We start from the raw sequence: 13,213 nt of genomic DNA, 5'->3' as shown, positions 1-13,213 counted from the left end.
GGAGATACGCAGACGTGTGCGCGGGACACCCAAAATCGTCCCTTGTTTTGCATAATATAGCTTTGCATGGGCGGGGCCCGTGTCAGGGATCTCCCCGCTGTCTTCAAGTCATTTTGTTTATCATTCAAATGAAAACCTTGTTCCATTATCCATGAGGGAGAAGGGAGTAATGTGTTAATGTCCTCCTCTAATCCGACAGCCCGCTGCCCCGTGTCACAGATGATGAGAGACAAAAGGGGAGCAGAGGGAGGCAAAAACAGGTAATTACCTTCATACCTACACTTACGCTCCCCTCAGCCTTCTTAGTTTGTGTGTAATTAGGCCAACCAGGTCACAGTCATATGGGGGCAAGCCTGATTGAAGTGTGAGGTGTCAAACAGACACAAGCGGGCAGGAGTAGGAGGTGCCAGGCGGCCGCTTTTGTGCCCACGTTTGTGTTTATGCTGACATAACCTCCACACACACACACACACACACACAGGGACCCTTGCCTTTATGCCGCTCTGTGTTATTGATTATTTAATGGAAGACTCCCCAGCCTGAAAGTGAGCGCTAGCCGGCAAATAAAGTCAAACAACAAGGGAGAGCAAGGGTCTGAGGGAGGGAAAGATCTCCAGATGCTTTTGAAGCCAGTCGGAGTAGCCAAAGGCGAGTAACTCCTCACTCTTTCATATCCCAGCTTTTTAATATTTCTTCCCCGTTATAATGATGTGCTTCCTATCCTTGAGTAAAGTTCTTCTTCGTCGCTTTTTTTTTTTGCCAGAGTGGATTTTTTTTCCCACCTCTTTGAAATAAATTGTCAGTATATATTTAGTCTCTTAGTTTAGCGGCTTAGAGGCCAGCACAGAAATGTGTGCTGTTATAAGAAAAAAATAAAATAAATGACATTGATGACTCGCTGGCTACATCCAACATGCTATGAACGTCTACATCAGAGATGGGCAACTTGCTGCCTGCGAGTCAAATGCAACCCTCAATTAATTTTTGAAAATAAAAATGTTTTACTCTAGGGAGCAGGTTTAAGTTAATAACAATGTTGGCCCTCTCCAACGTTTAAATTCCCCATCCCGATCTTTGTATAACCATAAAACATATTGATATAATTATTCACTTAGCAGAGGACGACACATCATTTGCATACGCGAGAAAATGCAGAAGAGGAGGTATGCAATGTGGGTGCCATTACCGACAGTACACGCCTAGACGGGCGACTTTGCACAAGCAAAAGAAAAATCAAATATTGATGATAACAGTGGAGAAACTAGCAACAGAAAACAAAGCAATGAAATCCAAATGAGCTGTCATTCCACCACCTGTAAGTGTTGAAGGCCCAACAATCAAAGTGGTCCTTGTGGTAGAACCGAGTCTCACACAGGTCTATAATGACTAGCGTCTCATCACACTCCTTCGCCTCAATTACCAGGCCGAGCCCGGCGCTCACAATTGCAGCCCCTAAGGCCAAGACAATGTACCTGCGCCTCCTTTTGCTCCTCCGCTGTAGTGCGCAGGCTGCACTTGAAAGCAGCGCACTGTCTGAAATGTGACACTTGTCACATGTGACATTTGTCAGACCATCAGAAAGACGCAAGAACAATCAGCGACCTTGACACACAAAAAGATGTGAATGTTACATTTCCTGCTGAATGTTACAATACCCGCCAATAAATTTGTGATTTTTAGATAAGTTCTCAAATGAGTATTTGTTCAAATATTATGAGTGCCAATAAATAAATGTAATGATGTAAATAAAAAAATATCAACTTGATTCTTGAAAAATAATTTATCCTACTAATGCCATTGTTTTTATGATTTCATTCTCATTGTATTGTATTTAGGTTTTCTTTTTAAAGGGGAAGTCAACGCAAACATTTTTTTCTAGAATATGTTCTATGCAGGCGGCACGGTGGTCGACTGGTTAGCACGTCCGCCTCACAGTTCAGAGGTCGCGGGTTCGATCCCGGCTCCGGCCTCCCTGTGTGGAGTTTGCATGTTCTCCCCGTGCCTGCGTGGGTTTTCTCCGGGCACTCCGGTTTCCTCCCACAGTCCAAAAACATGCATGGTAAGTTGATTGGATACTCTAAATTGCCCCTAGGTGTGATTGTGAGTGCGGATGTTTGTCTCTGTGTGCCCTGCGATTGGCTGGCAACCAGTTCAGGGTGTCCCCCGCCTACTGCCCAAAGACAGCTGGGATAGGCTCCAGCACGCCCCGCGACCCTTGTGAGGAGAAGCGGTACAGATAATGGATGGATGGATGTTCTATGCAAGCACACGATTTGAAACAGGGCATTCTGATAAATATTGTGTTTGTGGAATAAGTGTTAATCTACTCGTTTTAGCTATCTCCGGGGACGGCCATTTTGTCTTCTGTCGACTGAAAATGACATCACAACTGCTCACAACGACCAATCACGGCTCAGATTCAGAAAACAGGTCAGCCGTGATTGGTCGTTGTGAGCAGTTGTGATGTCATTTTCAGTCGACAGAAGACAAAATGGCCGCCCCAGAGATGGCTAAAAACGAGTGTATTCCACAAACGCAAAATAAATCAGAATGCCCTTTTTCAACCAGTGGGCCTGCTGGGAACATATTCTTGAAAAAAAACATGTTTGGGTTGACTTCCGCTTTAAGTGTTGCACTAATATTTCTAGCGATCTAGACAGCTACTGGGTTAGATAAATTCTATGTATGAAGCACAATATTAGCAACAAGAAAATGTCTTTCCTCTAACGGGACACACATTAAGATACCTTTTAAAATTGTGACAGTATAAGAATAGTAAGTTCTTCAAAATGTAAAATCACATTTGTTCCAAATCTGTGTAGTACACGCTGTCATCATATTTGCTTGGATCTTATGGCAGATTGTGTGTGTGTACAGTTCCCATGGATATTGCATCGTATTTATTAAATCTTGCATTTTTTGGCGCGGACCAGAGCAGCCACAGCTCTGGGTCAAAAGCTGTTCTTCAGTCTGCTTGTGTGTGCTGAGCTGACTGAGGGCTTTTGGAACGTCTGTCTAATGGCACCAGTTCAAAGAGGGTTACTTGAAAAAGCAATCCTTTTTACCCCCGTCCTGAATTTATGGTAATAACGCATCCTAATTAACCTTTATGTCCTTGCAGTTGGGTTAAAATAAAGCCATTTTGAGGCCAAATACACAGTGGGGGAAATATTTGATCCTTTGTTGAATTTGGAGGTTTGCTCATATCCAAAGGTAATGGTCTCCGATGGCTGTGTTGATTATGGTGGCTCAAGAAGATGCATATTAAGATCAGCCTCCAGACCTCAACACCATATAAAGCCTCTTGAGGCAACTGAAGTTTCGAGTTTCCTCAGTGGTGCTCAAGAAGCTTGAAGGATTTAAAGCAGGGGTCACCAACCTTTTTGAAACTGAAAGCTACTCATTGGGTAGTGCGGTGATTGCGAAGGGCTACCAGTTGGAGACGCACTTCTGAAAGAACACATTTGCTCAATTTGCCTTTAAATACCCTGCAAAGTGAATTCAATTTTTTTTTCAAGATACATGATACATGTTTCAAAATAATTGCTGAAAACATGTACAAATACTTAGAACTTCTCAATTCTGGCGATAGAGCGTTAAACAGTTTTCCAGCATTCCAGTTTTCCTTATTTTTGGGGGTGTGGCTAATACAGGGCCAAGTGACGCACGCACTTGGCGTCCGGCAGGACTTGAGCCCCTTCGTCCCCATCAATGGTTATGCAGAGCAACTGCAGCATGCACTTAGCTAGCAAGCTATGACTACACTCAGAAAATACATATTCCCTTCGAATGGTCCACTGCCGTGACCACTTTAGAGCGCCTCGTTGTCAGCCATGAGTGCACGAACGTCATGCAGAGAAAGGCGAGGAGAGGGGGAAATTATTTTTTTTAAATCCAATTTGACAGCCAGCGAGCGGTCCGGGGCTTAGAGAGCCTTGTTGTTGTGGTGTGCAAAAGCATCGCAACAACCTGGTGTGCGCGGATGTATTTTCATGGCTCAAACATGTTATGGATGTATAGGCTTGAGAAAGATGCAGCATTCCTTTTACCAGGTTGCAGAAGTATTTGATTGACAGTTGACACTTGAGCAACCTTTGAGAGTGCGAAGAATGGATTGATTTATACAGTGCATTTACATTTTTTTTTAAGGACAATTTTTAAATATTATTTTTAAAATCACTTGTTCATTATAATTATTATTAATGTATTTTAATTTAGTTTGTGTGAAGGTAGCCTTGCTCATTTTGAAAATAGTCCGATTACGAACACAAAATATTGATTGTTTTCGGTCTCTTAAATTGTTCTACTGAACGAATCTTGTCGTATTGTTCCACAGCTACGTATAAACTTTCTCGTGAAGGCGTTGAGAGGGAAATATGTCTCGCACATCAGCCCCCACCGCAACGCTCTTTTGTCTTAAGGCAGAAATAGCCATTGAAAAAGTGCTGCTTCAGTCTCGTCGTGTCTGTGGGCACAGCTTTGATCAGCCTCACCTCAAGACGTATCCTGGAGGGAGCGCCAGATACGCCGCTATCCTCCATGGCTAATCACACTTCCTGTCTTTGTCTTTATGTGCTTTAGACAAACGTCAGATAGAGGCGCCGGGTGCAGATTTGCCCCGAGAACACGGAGAATAAACCCTCTGGTGGTGCTGCAGCGATTCTTTCATCGTGAGTATTTTTGCTGTTTTTGACTCGTGGGTTTCAACCCTGTAGCCTTTCCACAAAAAACAGTGCTTTTTAGACAAAAAAGGGATTTTCAGCATACAAAATAAATGCACTACATGTCACCTGTCTGAGGTGTACTGTATATTTAGCACAGAGAGGGGACAGAAGGTTAAAGATTCAGTCCTGCAACCCAACGTTCCTCAACATTTTTTGCACCAAGAGCTGCTTTCATAGGAAGCAATATTTTGACAGATCAGCATAGAAACAAGTAAAAAAAAAAAAAAGATTGAAAATCTGAAACTCACCATTATGCTGAATGTAACTCTGTGCGTGTTTCTCTTTGATGATCCGGTCCCTTCATGGGGTAATGCGAGACAAGGACACCTTAAAGTGGAAATCAACCCAAACATCTTTTTTCAAGAATATGTTCTATGCAAGCCCACTAGTTGAAACAAGGCATTCTGATAAATATTGCGTTTGTGGAATAAGAGTTAATCCACTTGTTTTTAGCCATCTCTGGGGGCGGCCATTTTGTAATTTCTGTCGACTGAAAATGACAACTACTCAGGTCTCAGGTAACAACCAATCACGGCTCAGATTTAGAAAACAGGCGAGCTGTGATTGGTCGTTCCCTGAGCCCTGGGTTGTTGTGATGACATTTTCAATCGACAGAAATGACAAAATGGCCGCCGCTGAGATGGCTAAAAACGGGTGGATTTTGCTGCTTAACTCATATTGCATAAAAACACTATTAATCACAATGCCGTGTTTAACTAGTGGGCCTGCTGGACACATTTAAAAAGAAAATATGATTGGGTTGATTTCATCTTTCAGTCTATGTCTAGTTTACTCCATAATTTTGGTTGCTGTTATTGCACAAAGATAGGAACTTTGGAAATGTAAGCAAGGGTATTCTGTGTTTTTTGTTTCTTCTGTATTGCAGACTACATTGGGGACCTCTACCAATGAACGTGTATTAGGATTGCTGATACTGTCTGTTGTCTTTAAATTGTCTGTACAATAATATGTTATATGCGGGCCACTAGTCTAAACATTCAGAGTAATATTGCGTTTGCGGAATATGAATTAAGCTGACTAACCTTTCTATTTTTATTCATCTCAGGGAGCAGCCATTTTACCATTTCCCTTTCATCATTTGGCATTTCCCCTTTTCCGAAAAAAGCTGTCCAAAGAAATTGTATTTTTTTTGCTCATTTTTGCTAGCTTGTGCTCTTAACCTTTTATACACTGTAAGCGAGATGAGTGGTTTGGCACAGTCAGAAAGCACTTCAAAATAAAACTCTTTCAGACTCTGATGATTAGAACATATTTATGGCGGGCAATTGCTGTAACCAACATAGTCGATTCCCAAGCAGTGAGTGCTTAATTGGATGATTTCACGTGCGCATTGTCTTCCTTGAGGCTCAGTCAGTGCTGCTTTTCCTGCCATCAGTGCTTCTTTTCACCAGCTTTTGTGTATTCCAACCATTTCTGCCAGCAGCCAAAATGAATGAAAAGAAACTCCCCAAATCCTTTTTTGCTGTTTTTGAAGAGGAAGTAGTTCTATTTTTGCACTCATTTGCATATCCATGGCCACCTGAGGGAGGTCAGGCTGCTCCAGCCAACTTCTTCCCAGTGACAAGGACACAACGGTGACAGCGGCACAAACGCCTGTAACAGCCATATGCCATCTTCTCCTCATCCTTGGCGGCACACGCACGCACGCACGCGCGCACACACGCGCGCACACACGCACGCTCACACGGCCGCCGATCGCTATAAAGAATCATCACCATTGATGCTTGGACGCCAGTCCCTCTATGATGGGTGCTCAGGGTTAATTAACACAGACCAAACAGACAGGAGGGGAAATCTCTAAAGGTTAAGTGTCACATGGGAAACGTGTTGTTGGAAAAGAAGTAGAATGCCGATACGTCCGTCAAGCGCACGGCATCAGAAAGGTCCTTCTTGTCTGTTTGTTACCAGCATCGATGTGTATGGAAGAAACCAGTTCGGGAATGGTGCGTTTTAGATTTTTTTTTAATCCTTGTGAGAAGATGATAGATGTGTTTTTTACTTCAATGGACTGGTTGTTTTGACTCACTCACTCGTAACATTACAACCAGAGGTTGGTAAAGTATAGAGAAAAATTCTACCTAAACAAGCGTACTACTGCAGGAAATTGTCTTAAATTAACTTTATTTGATTACTCTTATGAAAGCATAGGTTCGAAGTAGAGTTCTTGTAAGATGAAATGCGGCCATTTTTAGGCAGACGCAGATGACAGCACATTTCAAAGTCTGTCAAACATCGCTATTGGTTACGTTGTTTATGTTACGCAAGACTGATCGGGGAGTAACTATAAAAGGGGAAATATTATGAAAATTGAATTTTATACAACTAGTTGGGTCTTGGGAGTGACTCCCTATCCATCAAGTGTGAAATGAAACAACCAAATACATATTTTGTGTGTAGTTAAATAAGAATGTCTGATTCATGAGAGGGAGTCTCAGAGTCTCTGGAAATCTTACAGGAAATATGCAAAATGTGTTGCTCGGTGCTTCTTTTTTGAAAAACAGTTGTTCACTCAAGGGGTTGGAAAAGTCGCTAAATGTAATGAGAAATTTATTTCCCAGCACCACACTTGGTTGTTATGGTAAAAAAAAAAAAAAAACATACTCTACGTTTGAAAAGGAAAACGACCCACCCCCTTGTACATTTGAGCAACTTACAGCAGCTCTGATGCACAAATGGGCTTGGCCTTTTTTTTTTTTTTTGCGAGTATACGTGCAAGTGAAAGTTTATTACGACTCACAGACGGACGGCCGTTTAAAATTAGAGGCAGAATGTCTTATAGATGGGTGAGAAATCAATTATTTTGTAGGTGTTGAATTTCCGGGAAAACTTCAGGTTTTTGAGGGTGATTCCAAAAACAACGTTAGGTTTTAGAGAGATGTTTAGCCAGGCGCTTAGTCTTAATAAGTTAAGAGTCAAGTTTGTCTTTGTGAAAGACAAGCTTTTTGACTTATAATTATTTTTGACAATAATTACTTTTATTTAAAAACATATTGAGTCTTTTCTGGATTTCACTTAACATATACGGGCTACTTTTTTTTTTTAAACATTTAAAAATGGTCTTTCTCGACCTCATTTAACATAAATACAGTACATTTTAAAATGAAATCTTTTTTCAAGAATATGTTCTATGCAGGCCCACTAGTTGAAACACAGCATTCTGATTAATATTGCGTTTGTGGGATAAGAGTTAAGCAGCAAAATCCAGCCGTTTTTAAATGCTCAGGGTTCAGGTAACGACCAATCAGAAAACAGGTGAGCTGTGATTGGTTGTTACCTGAACTCTGAGCAACTGTGATGTCATTTTCAGTCGACAAAATGGCTGCCCCCGTTAATGGCTAAAACAGATGGATTAACTCTTTTCCTACAAACGCAATATTTATCAGAATGACTTGTTTCAACTAGTGGGCTGGCATAGAACATATTCTTGAAAAAAATATGTTTTGGTTGACTTCCTTTTTAAGCTTGAACGCATACTGTGCTGCGATCCACGTATTTTTTTGGGCATAATTTAAGATAGGTAACACTCCGATGATAGCAGACTGCGCTGTTGTTTGTGATAGTTGCAGAGTAATTGTAGTCTGATTACTTGACTGGTAAAAGTAACGCGTTCGATTAGTCGCGACAGGAAGGTGTGCACACTTTGGAGTTGCGCGTTACTAAGTAACCAACATTGGCGTTGACTACGGAATGCAGAACTTTGTGATCTTCGGCTTCAAACGTCATCCTGTCATATGACGCTTTGATGACCAGTAAAACTCTTTGCCAACACGCTACACATTTGTAAAAAAAAAAAAAAAAAAAAAAAAAAATCATCATTCAGCCGGAAGAAGATGCAGGCTCCACCGTTCCAGGACGTGATTGGTAAAACCGCATCCAACATGGAGTCAATCAGTGCCTACTTGTTGAAATTGTCTCATCGCGGCGTGTCCCAGGAGGGGAGGCACCGGGAAATGACTTGGTTCTCGGCGCGTACGTGAACCTTCGTGATAATTAACACAGGCTCCTCTCCTCCTTGTGGCTCGCCGCTGACATTTGGTTCATGCTTGAGTGTCTGCCCGGCCGATTTCAATCTCTTGCATGAAGGTGCGCGCCCCCCGAACGTGCGCGCGTGCACGGGCGATGTAGAAGTGTGCGTGTGCGTAGGGTCCAGCGGCAAGTGTGACAAGGACACCAGCGCCGAGGCTCGCCTTTAGTTGGCAGGATTAAGTAACATGACAACACGGATTAGAGCACCACTCGGTCGATCCGGAACCTCCGGCGGGTTAGAGGTTGAGCGCCTTGTGATGATGAACACTCACCGGCTGGTTTGTGCTCTTGCACGGCCGCATTATGTAAAGAGTCGTATGTATAAAATCCTCCTCCCGCCCTTCTGAACACATATTTTGATGCTTCCTAAATTCATCACAACACTTCCTGTACATTTGGTCTCCTGTGACACCTCCGTGTAGATTTACGACACGCCGCCAGCGCTAAAACACGCCAGAATGGCCACCTCATCCATTTGTGCCTTATTTGATATTATTACATTATGTATGCAGGCGTGAGTATGGATAATGGATGAACGGGGAAGCAAAGCAGTTTAATTACCTAACATCTTTCTGTCTCACCTAGCAGCACAGCACATATCTTATTAGCCGGGATGTAAATAAATGTGAATATGCCACCATGATGAAGAGGGCGCCTTGCCGCCCCGCCTTGTAGTTCTTTGCGTATTAGCATGGCCACTGCGGCACATCCAGTGTGCCGAAGCCAGGGCCACGCCATTACAAGCACTTCATAGAGAATTAGCATCAGCGCGTCTGGCCGAGGGCCACCAAGCCTCGACGCAACTTCACGTCAAACCCACACACTATTTACCAGCCATATTGTATTGTGCAACCTGCCCGGGCTTGCTTCATTTATCCAAACTATTTTGTAATCAAAGATCTTAGCGCAAGCAGCCCCATGTCAGAAATTCCTGCGCAACTTCACGTAATCAGGTCATATAAGTTCGCCATATTCTGAAAACAGGTGAGCCGCGATTGGTCGTTATCTGAGACCTGGGGGTCTGTGATGTCATTTTCAGTCGACAGAAGTGACAAAATGGCCGCCCCCTGAGATGGCTAAAAACAGGTGGATTTTGCTGCTCAACTCATATTCCACACACACAATATAAAGCAGAATGCTCTGTTTAGACTTGTGGGCCTGCTGGCAACACATTCTTGAAAAAAATATGTTTCGGTTGATTTCCCTTTCGGGATAGGTGGAAATTGGTCTATTTTTTCACTGCAATATGCAACAACTGTGTCTGCCTCATTTGCAAGGAGACTGTTACTTATTTCCCTGTTTTTAAATCTAAAAGTTCCGTGAACATTTATTTTCAACGATATGCAATGTTTCAAATTGACCCTGGCCTGTGAATATGATATATATTTTTTTACATATTTCCCTGGTATTGAATTAAAAAGTTACGAGAACATTTAATTGCCATTTATGTCGTGTTTCAAATGAACCAAAAGACGTGTTAAGGATCTTGAAATTTAAATTAAAAGCCAAAAACCAAAAGCAGACTGGTTTGCTAAAATGTGCTTGGATTTATTGATGTTCCATGTAAAAAAAAAAAAATGTCAGGCTAAATGGTCGGCCCCCCACATTTTCACCTGACCAAATCTGGCCCTCTTTGTTGGGACATCCCTGACATACACTTAGGTGAAATATTCATTTTTAAACAAAGTTGCGGGAAAGTGCGATTTTGCGGGGTTTTCTTGATTTCGCGTTAATAGTTGCGATCGCAACTTCACGAATTCCTGGAGGGACCGGCGAAGAACACATTGAGCTACCTTATTTCGCCGCATGGAAAAAAAAGTACTTCTTTCCTTGGATAATAAAAATGACATTTCTTTAGGTACATGTTAAATATCACAATATCGATATTGCTATAGTCAACATGCGTCTTGCATATCGTGTATTTCCAATATCGTGCAGCCTTAGTTTGTAGCTCCCCAAACTGAACTCGACAAAGTATGACGCTTGTTGTCAAACTTTTCTCAGTCCGTCTATTTTGTCTGCCGACGGACTGATGGGGTGCCGGGGCTCATCCCGCTTTTTTTTTTTTGTGGTCTTATTTCAAGCATGGCTCTACTGTACAAAGGAGGCTGACTGATGGCCCGACCGGTTCACAGCTGTCTCGTCTGCTGCTTGAGCCTCATAAAAGGAAGCGGGCCTTGACGGTGCCGGGGGCGCCGCATCCGCTATTCTGTGGGCTGCTGCTGGTTAACGCGAGCGCCGCGGCATCCTTCAGGAAGGGAGATGTCCTTCAATGTGGTGCTGACTCTCCCCCTCAGGCCACCGGCTTCTTATTTACCATACGCAGCATCTCGCCGCGCCCTAATGAGCCAACGTCTTCCTCGGCGCTGAGACAAAAGGCCGCGTTTGGATGTGCCGCGCTCGGGCCGGATTAAATAATGATAATTAAGAAAATATTAATCAAACTGGCTCTCTGTGCTCGCGTTGAGGGAGGCGTGTCTTCCAGCTTTGCCTTTAGGACTTCTCATTTAGACGAGGCCTGCGACCTACACAGAGCTGCAGGCTAACACACACAAACAGATGCACACAATTAAAAGAAGACCTTCGTGGTCCCCTACTATATAATTAAACACCCTTTGGCGTCCCCCCCCCCCACCCCGATTCTGAGCCGGGGTTCTGTCGGTGTCAGCGCGAGAGGGGAGCCAAATTCCCTTTTAAGAAAGTGTCCCTCCTCTAAGTTGTGTAGGATGAATTAATCACAAGCACAAAGTCGAACCTTCCCGGCGCACACGCGCTTCGCCATGTCTGGCGGGCCGGCAGCAGCTCTTCCAGCTGTACTGTGAAACTTTAATGCCGCTGGATGCCGCGAGCGCCGCCCGCATGGGCTCTGTCTCCGAGGTGACGGAGGGGAGCCTTCCACATGTTCACTCTAACTGGGACAAGAATTTGGAAGGATGCAGCCGGCTGGCGAACTGCTAAACGGCCACTGGATTACACCAAACTGGAGGCGGCGCCCCACCAGATGGCACCGTTTTTATTTGATAAAATGAACTTGTACAGTGGAACCTCCGGTTGACCCCAATTCAATTCAGGGCCTTCCATTTGTCAAAACATGTACACCGAGCATTAGAGGTGGACGAGTACCGATACCACGCCTTATTTCAAAATATCAGGCATTCGTGGCTGCCGATACCAGTCCGGAGGACGTTCTCCCAGAAGCTTTGTGGCTTGTCAACATGCAGTTTGGCGAATTCCAGTCTCGCTTTTTTTTTATGATTTATTCTCAACTGTGGTGTCCTTGTCCATCTCACATGAAGTCAACTTTGGGTCAAACAATGATGGATGGTGCGATCTGACACTGATGTATACCTTGAGCTTGGAGTTCACCTTTGATTTCTTTGGAGGTTGTTCTGAGCTCTTTTGTTTCCATTCATGTTATCCGTCCCTTCAATTTGTGAGCAATTTCGTTCAGGAAGTTGGTCTTAAGTTTCTCAATATGTAAAACTTGATGGCTTTGTGTAATGTCGTATGGTTTGTTTGTTTTTTTATGTTGAGGACCACAATGGAAGTAAGCGCCCAACTTTTGTGTTTCATCTTCGGTGTTGCTTGACTTTGTCAGGAATTTTAATATGCTCCCTTCAGTACTGTCACCAAATTCGTTTGTTCAATCAATCAATCAATCAATCAATCAATCAATCAATCATAATCGCAGGAACATCAAGATGCTTAGAGATGGTCTTGTTTAACGTGTTTGTCTATAATTTTATTGCTAATCTCCTGAGAAACTCTCTCCTCCTCTTCCTCTGATCCATGTTTTGTGTGGTATACACCAATTCACCACACAGCAAAATGGACAACTACACTCTTTAAATAAGAGAAGTGACTGATACGTTTGAAGACACTTGTGACGGTAATTAGAGGACACCTTGTCTGAACACATCCCACTGGTCAAATTATTTTTTTTTCTAGGGGCACCGTCATTTTTGTCCAGGCCTGCCATGATTTATTATGATGATGATTATTATCCTGCACTATTCAAAAGCAATGTATGATTTTCATTGGTTCATTTCCATTACATTTTTATTTACCATTACCTTTGTCGGATTCAAGTTATTTCTGTGACCACTTTTCTCTTTCATTAACAGTAGATGGCAGAAGGTGCATAGTGTGAGTCTCCAGTTTTTGTGGCATTTTTGTTTGGTAGTGTGCTGCGAGATTTTTCTAATCTTAAAGGGGTTGTTTTAAAGGTAGGTAGTTAGTGCGCCACCATAGTTTTTGTATAAAAGCACACCATTTATTAGCACATTCCACTTGGAAATGTGATTATGATCCTTCACTTTTTTTGGTGTGGGCGGGCAGTCACCAAGCTGTGGTTGTTATGGTAATGCGGGTATGTGCCGGCGCCGTCGCAGCATGCTCGCTGTTTGACATTCATGGGGTTAAAGTCGTCTGAATGATGAAGT

At 43.0% G+C, this 13,213-nt stretch overlaps 1 protein-coding gene across 10 annotated transcripts in view; it reads left to right on the top strand.

The window, feature by feature from the left end:
- foxb1a (forkhead box B1a) overlaps positions 1-7,942 on the top strand; it is a 73,008-nt gene extending 65,066 nt beyond the window's left edge. For 5 of the 10 annotated variants that reach the window (XR_015086443.1, XR_015086451.1, XR_015086447.1 and 2 more), the window contains 3 exons: positions 200-260; positions 4,582-4,670; positions 5,611-7,942. The gene's annotated coding sequence lies outside the window, so the exon portion shown is untranslated. Of the gene's footprint in view, positions 1-199; positions 261-4,581; positions 5,090-5,610 lie in introns of those variants that run through there. The other 5 variants (XR_015086450.1, XR_015086445.1, XR_015086444.1 and 2 more) reach the window with 4 other exon arrangements.
- The last annotated feature ends 5,271 nt before the right edge of the window (positions 7,943-13,213 follow it).

Source organism: Filicampus tigris, chromosome 4 (assembly GCF_054856515.1).
Source record: "Filicampus tigris isolate MCC_2025a chromosome 4, RoL_Ftig_1.0, whole genome shotgun sequence".
Classification (NCBI taxonomy): domain Eukaryota; kingdom Metazoa; phylum Chordata; class Actinopteri; order Syngnathiformes; family Syngnathidae; genus Filicampus; species Filicampus tigris.
Note: the sequence above shows the minus strand (reverse complement) of the source record. Positions and strands in the feature narration are given on the sequence as shown.